A 6,000-nucleotide genomic window follows, 5' to 3' on the forward strand; every position below is an offset into this window, starting at 1 on the left:
AGCTTTGGCTGGCCTGATGGAAGATCAGTGACCAAGACTAGCTTACAGCAATTTGCCCAGCCTAGATCACCAGAGCTACTTACTTGACCTATAGTTAACCACATGAGCATGAGTGAGCCTAGCTAAGACCAGAAAAACCACCCAGCTGACTTACAGACTCATGAGAAATATATGCTTTATGTTTTAAGCTGCTGAGAGGTTTAGTTTTGTTTTTGTGTGTGTGTGGTTGGGGGTGCTGGGGGAAGGTGGGCAGGGTAGGAAGGATTGTTATAAATGGTACAAGAGGAGAAAGGCCTTCCAGGTAACTGAGCTCATGCATATTTTTGAGCAGCAGGAACTATGGTTGGAATGTTGGAAATAAGGGTCACTATTTATTTGTGGTCAACAAGTTATTCCCAGTCTTACCATACCTGTGCTTCCAAGCCCAGAGGCCAAGAGAACAGGCAGGAGGGACTATTTCCTCTGTTATTCATTAATGGGTGAAATAATTCTTCTTCTTCTCATTCTGCCATTCTACTCTTTGCATCAAATCCAATGAGCATACCTTGGCTGACTTTATACCAGCCCACATCCTCTGTAGGATCAGACTTAACACATATAATGACATAAAGTGCTATATAAACAAACAGTGTTACCACGCTCCCAAGCCTAGAAAGAGGAAAAAAAAAAAAAGAATAACTTTTAAAGTGCAGCTAGAGAATTCAAATTTTCTCAAAGCCAAATTGGAATATGGAAAAAGATTTTTAAAAATTCTAAATTTAGGTGCAATGGTTTTCATGTGTTTAGAATCTGGCAAACCAGCTTCTTCTCTGCCCTACTTTATAAAGGTTGCATAGAAGAGGGAAAAAGAAGTTTTGTTTAGTTGTAGCTGAACCCTTTATGGTTCCTCCCACCCCAAATAATAATACATGAATGTTAATATCATCCAAATGTCAAAAAGAAGAATTAAATGTATAATTTTTAAGAGCATCTATTTTTAAATTAAGATACATTGCTTTCCTTGAAAGACTAAGCATGTAATTTTTTTATATAGAAATAATGAATTTCCTAATGTAGTAAGGTGTCCCTTACAGAACACAATTTTCTGTCCTTGGGATAAGAGTGATCCAATGAAAAAAGTTTAATTTGTGAATTTTATGATATAATGGAAGTAAGAATAATGCAATATAAGGGAAGTAATTTAATAAGAAAATGAACACCAATAACCTGGAACTTGAAACTTGTGTTTTTATGTTTCTTTGAAGTGATATTTTAGTGATAACTTTATAAGAATGCAAGTAACCTGTGATCAAATCGCCTTCCTTGTTGCTGCACACACTACAGCTGGTTAAGCCTATAGTCAACTAAATCCCAACCCATCACTGGGCAAGGGCATGAGGTTTGGAAGGAATCTATAACCTAGTGTGGGTGACTGTGTCTTCTGGTTCTATTTTCTAAGCCCCTGCCTTCTGGAGGAGAAGGTTAAGTTAGGAGTAAAAGGAAATTATTAGTTTTGTTGAATTAGTTTTGTTAAATTCTGGTTTCCTTTAGAACATTCAGGAGGAGATACTTGGTCTGGGACTCAGAGGTGGGTGACTGCTGCAGATATTTGTTTCACTCATGAAATACGTGACGGTGCCCTAAGAAGCAGCAGAACGTGAGAAGCCCATGGAGCTACAAGGAGCTCCAGTGTTTTAAAGGGATCAGAGGAGGATGACCCAAAGGAGGTGACTGAGTATGGAACACGGATGAGTTGATCAAAGGAGGGAAATACCAGACAGACTGATTAGATGAGGTCTGAGACAAGTCCATAGGTGTTGACAACTAAGACACCATCATAAGAATATTAGCATGGATGGTTCTAGTGGGATGGCAGGGGTGAGGGTCAATTTTCAGAGGTCCGAGACATGCATATTGTTGAGGAAACAGTCATGGGTGTAAAATAATGTGAGGAATGTTTGGGAAGGAGAAGAAAGAGTAAATATAGGGAGATAAAAATCAGTAGTGAGAGAAAAAATGAGGGACCAGTTGAAGAAGTGGAAAGTTGATAAACCAGTTATTGGGACCCTTGTCCACTTTGTTCTTACTGTAGATATATGACTTTATCATCCATGGCCTCATCCAAATCATTGACGAAATGTCCATCAGAACAGAGACAAAAGGACTCCGGAAAAGTGCCATTAAAGTCTCTGCCCAGAGGTTCCCCCTCACTGAAACATCTTTATAGATCTTGTTTCAACACTATTTTTGCTCTGTGAAGTTCTCTGCATCCATCTGGGTGACCTATAGTATACTTATATTTATGATTCTTTGTGCTTCGTTTAAATTCCCCCACTCCATCCTCTGGACTTCACAGTTATAGACTCCTTGGTACTCTGGGTTAATTTTCTCCCCTCCCCCCTCCCCCATCTTTGTCCTTTAAACCAAGAATCATTCTACTTCCACTTTCCACATATGGTCTTGTCTTACAGAAGTTCAGTTCTCTTCAGTGGGCTCATTTACTTCCGTAGTTTAAAATCTCAAGTTAACCAAGTTGACTTTATATTCCAGACAAACATGAGGCTACAAGTTTTGTTTCTCACCCCATCTCCCATATATTTTGCAGTGAATTTATGTCACTTTTACCTCCAATAGTCATCCTGTTTTAGCCAACAAAGGCCACTGTAGATACAGAGATTGTATTTGAAAATGTTCCTCTCTCTTCCTGATTTCTTAGATTAGAATATTCCTCTTCTGTCTCTGTCTGCTTGTCTCTCTCTCTCAATTTTTAAAAATATTATCTGAATTCTCAGAGCTCTATCACTAGTAGATTAATTCTGGGTTTTTTGCCCTGTTATAAAAAGTTAGTTATATTTCTGGCAGGCAGTGGAGCATGGAACAGGAGAGACAAGAGGCAGGAACTTGAGAGCAGGTCTGTAGTAAATAGCCTGTGTTTAACTTTTCTCCAGTCACCTGAGTCAGTGCTCTCCTGACCTCTGTACAAACTGTGAAAAAAATCTCTCTGAAACTGATTTATCAAGTATGAGTCCTCAAGAACTAAGCCTTGCCTAATCAGTTTCGAGCCCCTCTATAATAGGAGCCTTAACCTCATGACTGCAACACAATTTAAAATGACTCTGCTTCCCTCATTTCCAAAGTTAGCTTCTCTATAGTTTTCCATGGAAACATTCCAATTCGACTAAAGGATTGCTGTAAGATTCTGTGACATTCTGGCTTATCTGGCCTAGTTGCTCTTCTGTGTTTTAATCAGTAAAGTTCATAGAATTTTCTATTGTTATTACTTTTCTTTTTCTTTTTTTTTTTCTTCTATGCTTAGAATGGCAAATATTTTTCTGGATTTTTTAATGTCGTTACTCATTACACATTTGAAGAATGCCGTGAATTTTTATATATCTTGGAGTTTGTTCTGTACCAAATGAGTCCCCTGGCCCTTCTTGCTCTCACTTGTTCAAGTTTTGAAATTTTAAATCAGATTTATTTTATTGAGCACTGAAGTGAATGATATCATTTTCACAGAAGCTTCTGAGAAGTATAATTGTGTCTGAGTTAAACTGGGAAAGTTGTCTGTATTGACTGAAAGGAGAAACTTGGAAAAGGCTAAAGTTTGGAAAGACTTCTGAATAATTAAGGAGAATGACTGCTAAGCCAAGTACCATATTCTTAGTTGTATAGTCTATAGAAATTGAGAGTGGGAAACAGATGGAAGTTGAGGTATAGACTCAATATCACTGGGAATGTCAGATCAGAAATTATTTTTGGAAGTGTAAAAGGAGCTTTGTGTGTGGGTGGAGCCCGAGAGGTGGGATGCAAATCCTGGGAGGTACTAGACAAAGAATGAAAAACCAAGTCTTGGGTAGTAAGTAGGGCTTATCTGCATTGTGGAGGAGCTATTTGATATTTCTCTAAGTACTGATTACACGTATTTTCAAATCCCGTAGCTTCTGAATTTTTAAATTTGAGTGCAAACCCAGATGATTTATAACAATTCTACATAAGAGCAGGGTGTTTTTATGTGATTTTCTTCACTTACGCTTCTCTTCTCTTCCACTCTGGTGTTCTAGAGGTATCACATTTATCTAGATTTAATTCTCATGTGGATTTTTAGCTTCTAGAGATCACAAAGTAGATGGAACAGCTCTGCGGGTAAGGCAAAATAATGAAAGGATTTACCAGACTTAAGGACTAGAGGAAGAGATTGAACGCAGGGAAGCTGCTGTGTGTGCATGCCTGACAGGACTTGCAGCATTCATGCAGTCTTGGGGAGGAACAAAGGGCTGGCAGGTGAAAGAGAGCAGCAAACACTGTCAGGCCAGGTGTTCAGCATTAAAACTCGGCTGTACCAGGAATCCCAGATGGCTTGAAAGAGAGGTGCGAATGAAATGACCCAGAGAAGTCAGGAGATCGGAAAGGAAGGCAAAAAGCTACATTTAGGTCCTTGCAATTAGAGGGATTTCAATTGCTGGGCAGTTATTTGAGTGATAATGAATGTTTGAATTTCTTAAATAGTGGGTAGACCTATTCACTTTTGGAGAAGTATCGTCTGGCCTTTTTTGTCTACAGTCTTCTCTAACCTGCTGTCAATCGTTTTCATTTTAAAAGAACATGAATATATTTAAAGACTTTTAAAACCAGAATGAAAGGCAGGAATTTTTAGTTAAACATATGCTACATAATCATATGTATTATCAAAATATGCGAATCTAAGATACTAAAAATAAGCTGTCCATATTGGAATATTATACATAACCTATATATTATATATACAATGAAATACTATGTATATTCTATATAATATATTATATATATATACATATATTTATATATGTGTAGTGTATTGATGGGCCACATTTGTTTTATAGTGAAATACTGGTGTAATTTTTCTTTTCTGGAGATGTAAACATTCTAAATAATAATGTCTATTGTGTGCGTGTATGTGTGTATATATCAGTAGCAAACATTTTATTGCATATAAATTTTAATTTTGCTTAACAAATAATATTTTCCATAATTTTCATAGGTAACATAAAATAATTTTGTGTATGTTTTGTATAATTATGGGAATACGTGAATTTCAAAAAAATTTCAATATACACACATTTCACAAACATAGTCCTAATTCTGCCAAGTGTTGTCTTCTTATCCTTACTTTTTTTTTTTTTTTTTTGCATTTTGGTTAAGGTATATGATTGACACATTTATTTTGAAAAGTGTTCTTTAAAAATGTTGAATTATTTTAATGAGTCAGTGGCAAGATAAAAACAAGTTAGCTCTAAAAATGAGAAAAACTAATAGAGGCTTTATATACCTATATATCAATACTGTGTATATTTGAGAAGCTAAAGATCAGGTTCACAATCTTGAAACATACACATGTATTGTCACTAGACATAAAATATTGATGCTGTAAAAGAAATGGAAGGTCATATATCCCAATAAGGTTAATGTGACTATGTAGTTCAGTATTATTTTATATGGTCAGAAATTATCACAATGTACTACATATATTGCAAGTGATTGTTGGGGAAAAATTCTCAAAGGGTGTCTTGCATTTCTGTGCATCTTGGGAGTGAGGTACTAACTACCCTTTGCTGTAGACTGCTTTTCAAAGATTTTTGTATAGCAAACATCCTTGGGAGATAGAGAGAGTGTCTTCCTCCAGAGTAGAGGGCAGACACGGTACCTGCCCATTTATACATAAAGAATTCAGGATCTCCAAGTTCAGAGTTCTTCTGTAATGCAAACTCTTGCATGCATTGCTCTGTGGACAATGAAGCTTGAGAACCAGCACAAGAAAATGCTGACACTCTGCCTATTGCTATCACTGTAAATAAAAAAATTATTTTCAACCCAGGAACCTCATGAGTCTGGGATAGCATTCATGATACTATGGCAAGCTAGCTTGTTACCTAGAAAGTGGAGATTCTTTAAAGTCCTTCGCCATGATCGTTAGTAGGAAAAAAGTGCAAGTGAAGTACTCTGAAAGTAAAGAAATCCTTTACTACAAGACTACTTAATGATAAT

Source organism: Hippopotamus amphibius, chromosome 13, assembly GCF_030028045.1.
Source record: "Hippopotamus amphibius kiboko isolate mHipAmp2 chromosome 13, mHipAmp2.hap2, whole genome shotgun sequence".
Lineage (NCBI taxonomy): Eukaryota > Metazoa > Chordata > Mammalia > Artiodactyla > Hippopotamidae > Hippopotamus > Hippopotamus amphibius.